The sequence below is a fragment of the Lissotriton helveticus genome, chromosome 2_1 (genome assembly GCF_964261635.1).
Source record: "Lissotriton helveticus chromosome 2_1, aLisHel1.1, whole genome shotgun sequence".
In the NCBI taxonomy this organism is placed as follows: Eukaryota; Metazoa; Chordata; class Amphibia; order Caudata; family Salamandridae; genus Lissotriton; species Lissotriton helveticus.
The window spans coordinates 667,329,944-667,346,524 of NC_136059.1; the positions used below are offsets into that span (position 1 = coordinate 667,329,944).

A 16,581-nucleotide genomic window follows, 5' to 3' on the forward strand; every position below is an offset into this window, starting at 1 on the left:
CTGCTTCTCACAATGTAATGAAGCCTTTCTCTGTCGGTGTCTGTGATGTGTCCCACATGATGGAACATTAGGAGGGTTTAATGAACTTTGTTAGGAGCAATTCTTCTGTGCCTGATCCAGCGTTTGGGGGATTCATTGAAGTCTCCATGTATGATTGATTAGATACGGAGTGCAGAAAATCCTTGAGTTCATCTAGTTTCATGGATTATTTAATCTTGCTGTCTGTCGTGATTATAATTATCACTGGTACCAGGAGACAATACTTAATTATCCCTATGACACAACTGAGGAAGTTGTGAGAACATTTCCTCTTAATGATTGAGTACAGAATAACCAAGGGATATGTGGATAGGACGTCTTCCTAGAAGGAACAGGGTCAATTTGTTTTTTTACGTCTGTAGTATAACTTTGGTATGCCGATGCTGTAGGAAGTAAACTTTGATCCAACACTTTGTCAGTCTTCCCGGTCCAATTGTCAGGGCCTTATGCAATATGCTGTCTGGAATTCCACTGGACTTGTGAACTAGATTTTGGGGAGAAGTGGAATCAAGTAATGTAGGAAATCCATCATATCACCTTTTTATGCTTTTCCTTGGATTCCAGAGAAGTGGATATTGTTGCACTGAGCTGTTTACTAACTCTGTCACCTTTTGATAGAGGTATAGGCTTTCATTGTCCTAGTCTGGGCACCCATTTAGGCCTTTTTCACTGCTTCGGACCCTTGTTTCTATTAAGGACGTTAATGAAAGGTTGAGATGCCTGCTATACAAATTTTTTTGGGGGGAAGATACATATAAAACCTTTGAATCCAGTTTGATCAATGTTGTTATAGCTTTTAATATTAGATTGTAGAGAACTCTGAAACTAAGTGTGCTTAGTATATAAGCACCTCAGAAAAGAATACGTGACTTGTTGACATGATTGTCAAATTATTTGGCAGAGAGTGTGCAGCAGGATCCCCATGCCATATGACTAATCAACCCAAGGGTGTGTCAGCAGAGTTGCAAAAGTCTCTCAATGATCAATAATTGGATGATCGTTTCATCCCAATACTGAGGTTGTTTCTGCGCAGCTTAGTCCTGCATAATAATAGAGAAACATTTTGGTTGGATGGCGCTATAAGGCGCTACGGTATAGTTTATCATATCATATGTACTGGTTCAGGCACAGCACTTAATACAAATCCAAATAGAGAGAGGGGTGCCAGTCATGGAACAGTATGACCATGAGCCCTTTCCCTAGAGTTGGGGATGATCAATATGCGCTCTGTGTCAACATTGCTGAAGGGTGCATGGAAGCGGTTTTATCATTATAACGTGTCTTTCAATATCATTGCCTATGGCTGTTGCCAATTATAGGACCTGCCCTCAGGGTCTCTAGAGAAGCTTCTGGGTTTCATGGGAAATCCTTTGAGGGCAAACAGATGAAGTCCCTTTCTGAAATCAGGAGTGGTCCATATCCACACAGTTGACTGACAGATCATATAGCTGTGGTGAAATACAAAACATATGTTGATGATCTTGGAATATAGATTATAGTTTACTGTGAGTATCAATATATGAAGTTGATTGTCTGCTGTCTCAAAGTGAATCATCATCTTCCTTTTTTTTTAGTCCAAACGTTCCAGGACATGACATTGTCAAGATACTTAGACCTATAACTTCTCTCCCATTCACATTTTAAAGATACTATATGTTTGTGGTTCACTACATCTCTATTACAGAAGTATTAAATTGAGGGACATTTAAGCCATTGAAACAGTGCTGATTTGGTGTTTTACTGTACACTACATCATCCCGTCACACTCCAGAGCATCCTCCTGTGGCAGTCATTCTAATCCTCAAGAACAATAGTTCTAATCTTCACAGCCTCCATTTTCCAGGCTTGTCATCTTCAGTAGAGTACACAAAGCAGTTGGGGTCCCTTCCTCAGAATAAGTACCTCTGTTATTCGATGCTGCTTGACCAACCACTGGCAGGGGGCACCTGGCTCCAGGACCTCTTGTACTTCTTTAGTGTGATGGCGGCAGGGTATATCCCACACAGCTTTCACGATGTGTCAGACCATGTAAGTGACCGCGACTTGTGCACTGCACACCCCCTAGTCTGGGCAGACACTTGCTGCTATGGATACCAAGGTGATTAACAAGCATATTAGTCTGTGAGTTTTTAAATGGGTGCTGGCTAGAGCTTAAAGTGTGAGTGGGTAGATCCATCTACAGGGTGCCCTCTATATTCTTATCAATTGTGGATCTGCTCCATTGTCCTTTGAGGATGGGCACAACAGGAGATGCCACAGTCCTCAAGATCTGTCTCTTGCTGGACAGGTCATCACTAGAAACATTATCCATTTCTGTACAGTATAAGTGACGCTGGGGTCTAAATCTGTCATCAAGGCAGGCCCCCATGACTAGAAGTGTTACCCAAAAAGGCATTGCTTGACAACTTGGTTGCAGCCATGATCCTCATTTAATGTAAAGATTAATGCTGCAAGCGAGTGCTAAATGGTGTTGATGATATTGATTAACATGCATGATGTGCATGTGATAATTTACAGCTCATTGTTAAAGTCCTTTTTCTAGCACCTCCATTTAGCATCTTACTTTTCATGCAAAATCCTGAGAGGTCAATATATAACATCATGAGGCACACGTGAGGCCTAATAGCTTGGCAGTGAGGATGATGGACGCTTAGGGAAGATGAGTGGATTATAGTTTGAGCTCCAATACCATCGTGCACAATATAGTAAAAATGTCAATTGAACCTATGGTAATCTGGGACCATTCAGCCATAACATTTTCACTAGATTTGAATAAAAGAAGGCAAACATTGAAATTTTATCCAGTTATTTTACAAGACCCAACATATAGAAAAGGAATAAAAGAGGCAATTAATAAAAAATTTAAAAAATCGTAAGAAATATTACAGCCCACCATCAGAGGGGCAACTTTAAAGCGAAAATTAGTGGAGCTATGATTGGTATCCAAGCAAAAATCTTGATTCAATACAACCAAGTAGTATGAAAAAACAAAGGTGAGAAATGTTTCTTCTTGTAGTGGATTTAATATTCAGTACTTCCACTTCTTCTTTAGTAGATCTTGTGAGCTTTTTCCCTTTAGCCAACACGTGTTTAGTCGTATTTGAGTGGGTGGCCCCACAACTTTCTCAATGCTATTTGGTTTACAGAGTCCTTTGTATATTCCTTAAGTTCATTAGTTTACTTCACCCCAGAATGTTGTTGCTTTTAGACTGGTCTGCAGCTTACTCGCTCAGACTCGAGCTTCGATACTTCATTAGGGAAGAGTTTCCTACATAACCTAAAAGAACGCTCGACTGATCCTAAGGTGGTAGTGCATCTCCTGTTTAATCACAAGTGATTTTTTGATCCTGTGAGGATTGTCCTGGTTTATGGCAGAGAATGTACTAAGATACAGAACCAATTTCGGAAATCAGTCTTATCTTGTTCTGAGATACGGTGATAAAGCATAAAAATTTCTGGGGTGAAGTAAACTAACGGATTTAAGGATTATGCAGAGGGCTCTGAAAACCAAATAGCTTGGCAGTGAGGAAGATAGACGCCTAGCGAAGATGAACACTTAGGGAAGAGGTTCCGCATCCAAGCTCCTCTTATCAGCGTTTAATTTGCTATAAAGCACTCAAACCTGAAAGAAATATGCACATCTGAAATCTGAGACTTCGGAGATTATGCTGATACTGCATGAGCCCCGCCTAAGGAACTGTGAACCATGAACAGAGTGGCATGCAGTGACCACATGGTTCTAGCTGTGTGTAGGAGCTGCTCTCCTTCATGAAGGGGACCAGTACAATAGTATGAGCGAGGAGTTGGATTCCCAAACTTCAGACTGTCTCCTGATCAGTGCAGGTATGCTATTCTGAAAGTGTCAACTGTGCTATACGAATGTTTGTGACAAGTATGAGCTCAGGGATGCACATAGATTACAACATCCTGATGAACCCAACTGCACATTTCTCCCACCCCAATCAGATTCACTCCTGAATGGATTATAGTTTGAGCTCCAAAACCATTGTGCACGATATAGTAAAAATGTCAATTGAACCTATGGTAATCTGGGACCATTCAGCCATAACATTTTCACTAGATTTGAATAAAAGAAGGCAAAAATTAAAAATTTAATCCAGATATTTTACAAGATCCAACATATAGAAAAGGAATAAAAGAGGCAATTAATAAAACATTTAAAAGAATCCTAAGAAATATTACAGCCCACCATCAGAGGGGCAACTTTAAAGCGAAAATTAGGGGAACTATGATTGGTATCCGAGCACAAATGAATAACCTAGCACAAGTAAAATTGAAGGCCATAGAAATAGACATTTAACTAATTGGAATTACAATTCCGTTCTGAGAAGGGACAACAAGCTGACTGATTTTTTGAGTAGTAAGAAATACAAATATAAGATGGATAACCAAACACAACTCCATTACCCATGTGACTGTAATAAAGGAGGGAAAGATTTAGCACTATATCTTAAATCCAAACAAAACTCTAGACACACTCACAATCAAAGATAGAGATAGCACAATATACTCAGACCCTCAGAACATATCAGAAGGATTCCTTGAATTTTACCAACATTTAGATCATGCAAATAAAACTGTTCACCCTTAAGAAGGCATTACATTTCCAAATGCGATACATATCCTAATACTGGCAGATGATCAAAAAGCCTTTTTAAGTATAGATGATGTATCTAATAATAAAAGAACTCAAGGAATGGAAAGCTCCAGACGGACAGATTTCCTGATTCTACCAGAGATATTGGTAAGAATTAAAACCTCCCCTGTTCAATCTCCTCAAATTAGATGAGAAATCAGAAATTTCAGTAACCACTTGAGGCAACTATAACGGTTGTATACAATATAAGGGACAAAAAAACTATAGACCAATATCATCAATAATCTAGATTATAAAATCTATGCAAAATTAATGGCTTAAAGTCTAGAAAAGGTCCTACCTTCTCTGATTGGTTACTATCCGGCAGAGTTCATTATTGGAAGGTTGATGATTGACAATATAAGACCCTTCTGTCATATACTAGAACACCCTAAATACGACATCACCAGAAGTAGTAAAAGTAGTCAACGCTGATAAAGTGTTTGATAAAGTGGCATAGTCATGCCTCCATAATGTACGGAAGAAATTTGGCTTTGGCGACAACTTAAAATAATTATTATGGCTCTTTATCCCAACCTATGCCAGTTTATATTGGCGATACCTGTAAGACCCTCACGCAGCTGAAAGAATCACGCAGGACTCAGTTGTGAAGTTATGTTTATTCCAAGGAAAGCGATAACACATCCATGCCACAGCCTGACCAGGTAACCGCTCTGTCATTCGAAAGAACACTTTGCAAAGTTCCAAGAAATCAAGGCTATACAGAATCTTGGGTGTGATGTCATGTGTTGCCATGACAACTTGACAACAAGGCTTGTTCCAAATGCCGCACACCTTTCCCCTTTAATACAGAGAAGGAAGCAGGGGTGGGAAAAACATGGACAATATATTTAGGATATATAGTCTTTCAAATAGCTTGGCTTCTTAACAAACCTAGAAGACAAGAGAAGAAGGATTAACACCAACATTCACTCCAGAAGAAGACTCCTGACAAGAAGTTGAACCAGAAGAAACAAACTCTACTTAAATTCCAAATTCTCTGGTCCTGAGTTCTCTCAGCATTTTTGAACACTTTAATATCTTTTCTAGGTTTCGAGAACTTGACTGTGGAACCTGGAAGTCTGATGACAACCAAGTCCCAAATTTTGACTGCTGTATCCTTAGTAGAATTCTTGGAATCAAAATACAATTTCCTAGCCAAGCACATGGCTTTCTGTCACATGCCAACCCAAAGTGGCTTCATGTGACGGAGAATCAGAAATGGACTCTTCAAGCAACCTCCCCAAGAAAGTTCTACCAGGAAGCATGGAGCCCTCCCTTTGAAGAGGACAAAAGGAGACTCACCAGTGGAACTTTGGGGAGTTAACCTATAACTCTCCACTTTCTTGATAACCTGCTCTTTCTAGTTGAGAGTTGAGACCAGAACCTTTGGCCCAAGAGATGGTCTCTGTCAGCACTCTATTAAACCTTTCAACCATGCCGTTGGTTTCTGGGTGATAAACAGAGCATGTCTTGTGCTTGGTGCCCCGGTTCTTAAAGTTCTCAATTTCCTTTGAGACCAAGTGCACCCATTGTCCGTAAGAATCGACTCAGGATACCCTCCCTAGCTATGAGAGACTCAAGGAATTTTATTACCTGGGCAGTCCCTATACTAGATGTAAAGTGAATTTCTGGCCACCTTGAAAACAAGTCTAGAAGCACTAATACAAAAAATTGCTAACCATTGGAATGGATGGGACCCACTGTATTTAAATCCACCTCCTTCCAAGGTCCACAGGGAAGATCTCTGAAAACCAGGGGCTGGACCCTCACTACCTTTGACTTATCACTCATGGAAAACACCACACAGTCTCTTAACACCCTTTCAACATGTAGATCCATACCAGCCCCACCAGTAAGAGGATCAAAGCCTCCTTTGTTTTTGACATCCAGAGTGAGACTCATGTGCCAAGTCAATTAGCATCGCACGAAGATCAGATGGAGGTACAAGCCTTGCCCCACGTACAAGTAACTCATCACAGACAGCCAACTCATCCTTGACCCCCAGAACTTGAATCCCTCCTCAGATGCCTGCCTTTTGGTGTGCCAGCCTTTCTAGATTAGGGACACTACCTCAGACAAAACCGGATCTGAAGACCGCTTAAGACTCCACTGACATTCATCAATAATCTCTTCCCCAACTGGACACATATGAAAGTTTTCTTCATCCCTATCTTCATCAGGGGCATCATCAAGATGTACCTCAACCTATCTCGGAAGGGCATCAGCAACACTATTCTCATCCCCAGGGATGTACCTGATTTCAAAATTATATTCTTGTTATGCTATAATCCATTTGGTTATTCTGCTAGAGACCAAATCTATCCCTTTTTTAGAAAATACCTCACAAAGAGGTTTGGGGTAAGTTCTGACTAAGAACTTGGCTCCCCACAGAAACGTTTTTAATTTTCTGACGGCCCAAAACACAGCAAGAGTTTCACGCTCGATGACCGAGTAGCGAGACTCCAGGTCCTTGAGCCCTCGTGAGGCAAACATGATGGTCTCCATACCATTTTTGCCTTCCTGTTGGAGAACAGCTCCGAATCCCTTAAGACTGGCATCAGTGGTACCTATGGGATATTTCGAGAGATCAAAACTCCTATACTTGGGAGCATTATGAAGTTTCTTTTTAAGGGAATTAAACTGATTGTCACAGTCTGCACCCAACTTAAACGCAGAACCTTTTTTTAAGAGGCCCCCTCAAGATGATGCAACATTCAGCCAAACCTTCAATAAATGTATTATAGTATTCAATCATACCAAAGAACTACATGAGTTCCTCTCTGCAAGAAGGAGGAGGCATGCTAGAAATGGTGTCAACCAAATTAGACATGGGTGCAATTCCATCTCCTGAGATTGTGTGCCCCAAGTAGTGGATAGATGAAGTCCCAAACTGACACTTTTCCAATTTAACAGTAAGATTAACCTCCTTAAGCCTACCCAAAACAACATTGAGAAGCCAAGGGGCGTATGTCATGTTTGAGAAGGCAAGTCTTGTGAGCTAGTTTATTTTGATAGAAAACTCTTGAGACTATGGTAATTAAGCATGGCCGTAAAATCCGCTCCGCTCGCGGATTTTTCGGATTTTCGGCAAATTCGCAATCCGCGAACTCTCGCGAATTTGTCAAATCCGTGAATTCGCTCGCGGCGGATTTTTTGCTTGGTGATACAATATTGCGGCGCGCGGCGTGGTTCGCGGCGTTCACTTTCCGTCATTCAGCGTTTGCCGAGTTGTTTTTCTCGATCATATTTTGCGAGTGCTGCGCCATTTTGGATCTTGCTGCGGGATCCCGCGGGAGTTGGCGCCCGCGAATACGTATTCGCGGCTTGCCACCTTACCTTGCACAGCACGCATCGCGAGAGTTCGCAATTGCGAACACGTAGGTGCGGCGGGCAGGAACAATCTCGCACTCGCGAAATAGAGATTTTGCAATTCTGCACAAGAAATCCACCAGCAAACAGCATAAACCTTCAGAAAATGATGATTTTTATCTGAATCACTCCTCAGGTTGACATTTGCCTGCACTTTGTTTTGCAAGGAGTCCATTTTGGGGGGGGGGAGGAAGGAAGTGCCCCACAGTCTCCAACTCCAACCACAAGTCTCCTGTTCCTGTCCAGCAGGCTCCTCCCAGTGCTTTCTTCATGTGCTGGTCACTTTCATTTGGACCTTGACCTGGAAGGATTACTTTTTGTGGGTGCTGCTGGATATTTGGATTTGAGGCCTTTTTGACTTTCTTTGGATCACTTTTGGATTAGAAATCAAGTTTCACAAGTAAGTTTGTTTGGGGCATTACAGTTGCTGCAACTACAATTTTGAGACTTTTTCAGAACAATAAATAAAATATATTGTGGGTAGCCACAGTATCCAGTAGGACCAGGGTTGGTTATGGGTGCATGATACAACTGTTTTGTTGAATTTAAACATCATTGAGGCCATGGAGGGGCTGGGATTGTGCTTAATTTTGTGTTTTTTGTCGATTTTTTGGGGCTGCTGTTGGGGCCTTTTGCCCAGGGGTAGTGAGTGGTGCATGGACTGAGTCTGCCTCTGGGGTCTCACTCTCTTTAATGTAAACATCCTGGATGGCATTGGATTATGGTGATTTTTGTGTGTTTTTCGGTTTTTTTGGGTGCTACTGTTGATTTGGACTGGCCATGTGGGTGGTGGTGGTGGCCATCTTGAGTGCTGGTAGAGGCAACATGTGCTTGGGGTGCAAGGGGCCATTTTGAAGAGAGGCAGTGTCTGAGGCCTGCACTTAGTTTGCCTAGCTTTCATCCATTATGCCCAGGGTTAGTGAGTGGTGCATGGGCCTAGTCTTTCTGTGGGGTGTCTTCTTGAATTTAAACACCATTGAGGCCATGGATGGGCTGGGATTGTGCTGAATTTTGTGTTTTTTGTCGTTTTTTTGGGGCTGCTGGTGGGGCCTTTTGCCCAGGGGTAGTGAGTGGTGCATGGGCCTAGTCTTTCTGTGGGGTGTCTTCTTGGATTAAAACACCATTGAGGCCATGGATGGGCTGGGATTGTGCTGAATTTTGTGGGTTTTTTTTTTGGGGGGCTGCTGTTGGGGCCTTTTGCCCAGGGGTAGTGAGTGGTGCATGGACTGAGTCTGCCTGTGGGGTCTCACTCTCTTTAATGTAAATATCCTGGATGGCATTGGATTGTGGTGATTTGTGTGTGTTTTTCGTTTTTTTTGGGGTGCTACTGTTGATTTGGACTGGCCATGTGGGTGGTGGTGGTGGCCATCTTGAGTGCTGGTAGAGGCAACATGTGCTTGGGGTGCAAGGGGCCATTTTGAAGAGAGGCAGTGTCTGAGGCCTGCACTTATTTTGCCTAGCTTTCATCCATTATGCCCAGGGGTAGTGAGTGGTGCATGGACTGAGTCTGCCTGTGGGGTATCACTCTCTTTAATGTAAACATCCTGGATGGGCTGGGATTGTGCTGATTTTTGTGTGTTTTTTTCGCCTTTTTGGGGTGTATAACTGATGTTCATCTGTCTTCCATTGCTTATAGGTGCACAAGAGAACCACCAGTGCCAGGAAGAAGTCCTACTGCGGTGTGTGCAGCACAGCGTCACGTGTGGCCACAGACAACTCTGCAACTTGTGCAACTGCGGCCTGCTGTTCAGAGTGACATCTGAAGAAGATGGCCCCAAAAAAAGTTGCCCGTAGCTCCTCTAGCAAGAAAGTTGCCAGTAAGGAGCAGAAGAAGCAAGTGGCGCCACTTACCAAGGAGACTGGTGTGATGACGACCGCCACATTTTTTGGGGAAAAAAAAAGTATGCCTGCTGCAGCAGCGGGGTCTGCTGTGGACCAAGCTGGGAGCAGCACCTCCGCTCCATTGGGCTCAGTTCCACCACCACCACGCCAACTTAGGTCCAAGTCCTTGAGTGCTGCAGAGGCAGCCAGTATAGTTGTTCAATCACCATCGACCAGTGATGTTGGCTCATCGCAAGAAAGTCGCAGCAATGTCCCTCAATCAACACAGGTTGTTGTAACTCATCTGACGAGTGTTGAACAACCACAACCGCAACAACAATCACATGTGCAAGTACAAGCCCAAGTACATGTGGAAGGAGAGGCGGCGCAAGGAGAGGAGCAAGCAGAGGTGCATGGAGGGGCACAACAAGTGCCCACAATAGTTGTTCCTCCCGAAGTAGGGGCACATCAGGAAATCGACAATCAAGGCGAGGTAACATTTGAGGAAGACACTCCTCCTGATGATCATTCATTGTCTTCCACACCCCTAGCAAGGAAGAGATCAAGGGTGGTGTCTACATCTTCTTCAAGCACACCTCCTTCTGATGATACGGATCAAAATTGGGAACCAGCACCACTGCCGTCTGAGAGTGAGGCACATGATCTGACAAAGGTAGTTAAGCGTAAAAGGAAGCTCGTCCAAAGTCTCAGAGTTATGGAGTGTGATGATGAGGCTCAACAAGAAGTGGCGGATACTGCTGCTGATGAAGACTCTGACAACGACGACCCAGTCATCATAAAGGTCACTGCAGCCCCAGCGGGCATGCAGCAAACAGACATTTTGACCCTAGCCCGAAAAGCTGCTGAGCGTGATGATGATGATGTTGTCGACGAGGAGGCAGTGGAAACACCACAATCATTGGAGTTACGTACACCAACTCGTACCGCTTCCATATTTCTTTCTCACAAGAAGGGACCTCCATTCACCTCGACCTTAATTAGTGGCGGTGAAAGTGCACAACGTACAAAAGTTTGGCAATCCAGATCTTCCACTTCATCTGGCATTAGCAGCATGACCACCACCACCAGTATCGCCGCCTCCTCCAGGCCCCACAGACACTTCAAGTCACCAGTTTGGGACTTCTTTACTGTTTGCCCAAAAAGGGAAAAGTTCGCCATTTGTACCCTTTGTAAGCTTGCAGTTAGTCGTGGTAAGTCAGGTACCAACTATGGTACCGGAGGCCAGAGAGGTCATCTTGAGAGACAGCACACTGTCCTATGGTTTGCGCACCTAAATGCGATCAAGGAAGCCCGAATTGGAAGTCAAGAAAACGTTGATGTTGCATCTGATGATGACAAGGAGGAAGAAGACGTGTCAAACACTTCACTTACACCCAGTACCCCTGTCAGCAGCACACCCCATGTGAGGCACACTAAGAGTGTTGGAGCGAGTGAGACACCAATGCGCAAAAGATCACCAGCGACCATAATTAAGTCAACGAAGTCATTATCATCCCGTAAATGCTTGGTCCAGGGCAACATTAGAACCATGTTTTCTTCAGACGCGCCATATGAACGCAACCACCCACTGACGCGTCTGTATAACACTAAGCTGGCTAAAATGCTAGCTGTGGACCTTCTCCCTTTTTCTTTTGTAGAAGCGGTAGGTTTTCTAGAATTAGTGGCAACGCTCTGCCCTAAATGGAAGTTTCCTAGCCGGTTCTATTTTGCCAGAGTTGCGGTTCCAGCACTACATGAAGATGTGCTGGAGGCGATTGGGGCAGCTTTGCAGAAGAGTGCTGTTCACACAATACATCTGACAACAGACATGTGGACCAGTGGCGCAGGCGCTGATTACATGTGCATCACTGCACACTGGGTCTCTTTTTCAGGTGTTAAAGCAAAGCTAAACGCAGGTGTTGACCCGGACCAAGTTTTTAAAGCTGCTCGTAAACATGCAACACTAGCCATGTTTGGCTTGGAGAAAAGTCACACATCACAAAACATTTTGGACGAGTTTAACAAAAAGGTCTTTCACTGGCTGTCCCCAAAAAAACGCAAGATTGGTTATGTTTCCACGGATAATGGCGCCAATGTAGTTAAGGCCATGGCGCTGGGTCACTATTTCAGAGTGCCGTGTTTGGCGCACTGTGTCAACCTGGTAGTTAAAAAATTCTTGAGTGATAAAGACAGTCCAGCGTGCGAGGTAATGGCCACCTGCCGCAAAATGTGCAACCATTTCAGCCATTCTTTTAAGGCCCGGAAGCATCTGAGGAGCCTGCTACTTGAACGTCGAATGCCAGTGAAAGCACTCATCCAGGAGGTGGCAACACGTTGGAACTCAACCTTCTACATGCTTGAGCGTCTGTATGAGCAGTATACGGTACTCGATCACTATTTCTTAAAAGAGGGTACAGCTCAGAAGGACCTGCGGATGGGTGCGGCGCAATGGGACATAGTTAAAAGCCTGACAGACATGCTTCGTCCTTTTGAGTTCTTCACGCGTGCAGTCAGCCAGGAGGACTGTAATTTGGGAAAAGCTATCCCATTGTTGTGCATGCTGGAGCACCAACTGAAGGCGGTGTCTTCTGAGTTAGAAAAAGATGAAAAAAACAAAGGCCCTTTTCTTTTGTCGGAGAAATTATTAGAGCGCCTACGTGGTGATGAACGTCTTAAAAAGATCAACTCAGAACAGCATTACATTTGTGCTACTATTCTGGATCCACGCTACAAAAAGGCGCTGGCAGGCCAAGCATTCTTTCCTTTTGCTGATGAAGATGTTAAAAAGTACAAACGTTGGCTAGCCTGGTCAGCCAAGAGGTTTGAAAAAGAACAGCAGGATATTGAAGGAGAAGGCAGTACATCAGCATCAGCATCAGCAGGCCATCCCCAGTCAAAAGAATCCACTTCTGCACCTGTGGCTGTGGCACAAGTGACCTCTCAGCCGTTAAAGACACCGGCAACCGGATCATCTGCACCACACACAACAGTAACAGTGGCTGCTGAAGCGGATTGGCTAACTTTGCTTGGGTATGGTTCTCAAAAAAAGTCACAGGCACAGCAAAAAGTAAGCAAAGTGGAGGAACCGTTGAGGACCTTGAGTCGATGGTGCAGGACTATCTGAATGCCTCAACAGAGGTCTTTCTTAATGATGAGCCATTGCAGTATTGGCATGGGAAAAAACAATTGTGGCCACAGCTCTCCAACCTGGCTATAAACTATTTGTCTTGCCCACTCGCAAGTGTGTCTTCTGAACGTGTTTTCAGTGCTGCTGGTGGCATTGTAACTCCCAAACGGAGCCGCCTCTCGCCCAAAAATGTGGAGAGGCTAACAATGATCAAGATGAATCAGCACCTCATACCACCAGATTACAAAGTACGAGAAAGCACGCCGCATGAAGACGAGGAGGACGGCAACGTAGATGAGGGGATTTGTTCTCTGTCCGGTGACGCTGACCTCATCTTGCCTGAATTCGCAGAGTATGATGACGAAATCTTCTTCTTATTCCCTGACACCGAGCCCTGAAAATGAGACAATGAATCAATAACTTTCTTTTTCGTCCTTATTCACTTTTATTCCTGTGTGTCTGTCTTTCTTTGTTTTGCACAGTTAATTTAATTCAAACTTTAATCACCTAATCCCAAAAACAAGCCCATCAGCAGAACTGTCTTCACTTGTTTGCTTATTGATTTGAAGGTGCCGCAGTCTACATTCCTCAGGTTCACAAGTTCAGAAGAACATGCTCCTCTATCCTCCTCCTCCTATTTCCCTCAAAGCATAGGGCTGGATTACGCCCAATGAAGAAAGACTCAGCACTTGTGGGGGTGTTCTACTTCTTTGCGGGTGAGTTGACGGCTCTGGGCCCTGTTATGTAATAAATCCAATACATAGGTATATCTTGAAGTAGGTTTATTCTTCAGAGAAAGATCCTAAACAGCTTCTTGCCAGACTCAGCTGGACCAACTGATAACAGTGTCAGAGCGGTGACATCATATTAGAATCTCTAGTGCATCATAGGGATGCACCATTCCAAACATTAACAAATGTGTAAAATTGCAAGCTAGCATTATAGAAATATAACACATCTCCCCCCTTTATAGTAAGACTAGAAAAGGAAAGAAATTAACAATAAAAAAAAACAAATCAACAAAACAAATATTTTATTAACTGAGGCTCATGAATTGAATCAAGGAACATAATCACTCAGATACCCAGGTATCCTTCTTTCACCAGCAGCCCTCAAAACATGTGAACCATCCAACCCATCTCCCTCCCTTGTAGGCGTACCTTGTTCATCAGAAGTATTTGTAACTCCAGAGGAGGGAGTAACAACCCCTTGTACTTTTCCAAACTCTACATCCTTCATCAACATCCAAGGAGAACAATGCTCCTTATCATATCTACCTTCCAAGTTTTCTACGTGTTTGGGGTCACCCCTTTGATATAAAGCAACCCGCCTTAGATTCCAAACTTGACCATTAGTTAATCTTACCCAATTGCTGCCCACAGTTTTTACCTTGAAAGGTCCTCTGAACCTGTTGACAAAATTATTATGCCCACCAGGCTTCACTTTTACTAAATCTCCCACATTAATGTACCGTTTGTCATTCACATTCAACCACACTGATTGTGATTCTGCCCCTTTTATTTTCTCTCTCATCCATGAAGGAAGGAACTTTGAGCCAGCCTCCCTTCCTCGCATCATTCCAAATGGGCTCTTACCTAAGTCACCATTTACTGTTGTACGATACGCCCACAGCATCTCACTTACTGACTCAAGTACAGGCAGACCAGAACTATGAGCCAATTGCATGGTACCCTTGACCATGCGGTTGATGCGCTCCACGAGTCCGTTTCCTTGTGGATTATATAGAGAACAACACACATGCTTTACACCGACAGAATCTAAGAAGTACTTCATTTCTGTAGAGGTCAATTGCGTTCCATTGTCAGTCAACAAAACTTCTGGAAATCCTTCCCTCTTAAAAATTTCTGACAAAATAGCAATGGTAGCTTTGGTCGTTATACTGCTCATAAACGCAACCTCCACCCATTTCGATTTTGCATCCACCAAAACAAGCGCAAACCTCTCATTCTCTTTTAAGAAAGAAAATGGGCCGACAAAGTCAAGACACACCTTTTCCCAAACCTTGTCAGCAACAGAAACATGCTGGGGCTCTTTGCTCGATCCAATTCCGACCCTTAACCTCTTCTCAAACTCCATGCATGCAACACACCTCTCTACCCACTCTCTCACCTGCTGATCCATAGCGGGCCACCAGTACAATTCTTTCAACCTCCTTATAGTCATTGTTTGACCCATATGGCCTTGATGTGCTAACCCAATCAACCTGTCCCGCAAACCCTGTGGCGGTATAAACTTATCCTGACGCATTAACACCCCATTATCTGTAACAGATAACTGATCTACAACTTTCAAATAAGGCCGAACACCAAGTGGAACAGAACTTTCCCTCCTCGTAACACCCTTCATCATCCTGCGGACACCAATCAAAGTTGCATCCTCTTCCATCTGCTCAATCCAGGTCTTCTTCTGAATGGCACCATCCATACCTTCAAGACTTGCTACCACTTCCTCCGTAGAAAGATCTACAACCACAGCTTTCTTATCCGGCAACCTTGACAAACAGTCAGCAACTTTATTGCGCCAACCTGGAACATACTCCACTTTACAGTCAAAATCTTGCAGCTTTACTGCCAATCTTGCTAACCTACCTGAACAATTGCTTATCCCTCCTGGACCTAAAACCTTCAACAACGGTTTATGATCCGTGCGCAACCGAAAATGACTGCCCCACAAAAATACTCTAAAATGACTTGTAGCCCAGGCCGCCGCCAATGCCTCTCTCTCTATGACAGAGTAATTTCGTTCACACTCAGATAAAGAACGAGAAGCAAATGCTACTGTCCTTTCCAAACCCCCACGCACTTGTGCCAAAACAGCACCTATGCCCACGGCACTCGCATCCACAGTAAGGATATTATCCAAACCATTCTGAAATGGAGTCAAAACACCTGCATGAACTATTTCCTGTTTAATCATATCAAATGCAGATTGTTGTATTTTTTCCCAGCTAAACCTCTTACCCTTCCTTAAAAGCTCCCTCAATGCTTCCGTCTTGTGTGAAAAATTTAGTACAAATTTCGAATAGTATTCCACTAAACCCATGAAGGAACGTAAAGAGTCCCTATCATGAGGCACACTAGCATTCACAATGGCACTAACCAGGTTCTCTTTTGGTCTTATCCCTTCCTCAGTAACCAGATGCCCCAAATATTCCACTTCCAGTGTCTTGAACTTGCACTTTTCTCTCTTTAAAGTTAAGCCAGCCTTGGCAATTCTATCCAACACCTTAGCAAGAGCTTGATTGTGTTCCTTTTCATCTTTTCCAAACACAAGTATGTCATCCTGAAACACTACTGCCTTATCAATTCCCCCCAAAATAGAATTCATCAAACGTTGGAAGACACTAGCAGCGGAACACAGCCCAAACGGGAGTCTGCAAAACTGGTAAGTGCCCTCCGCAGTAATAAAAGACGTTAGAGATTTAGATTCTGCACTAAGTTCTACTTGATGGTATGCACTCCGCATATCCAGTTTGCTGAAAACCTTTGCACCATCAAGTAAGAGTATCAACTCATTTATGTTTGGCAAAGGGAACCTGTCTGAT

At 43.6% G+C, this 16,581-nt stretch overlaps 1 protein-coding gene across 1 annotated transcript in view; it reads left to right on the plus strand.

Moving 5' to 3' along the window:
* The window catches only part of POLR3G (RNA polymerase III subunit G), a 471,818-nt gene that overhangs the window by 287,014 nt on the left and 168,223 nt on the right, over positions 1 to 16,581 (plus strand). The window lies entirely within an intron of this gene.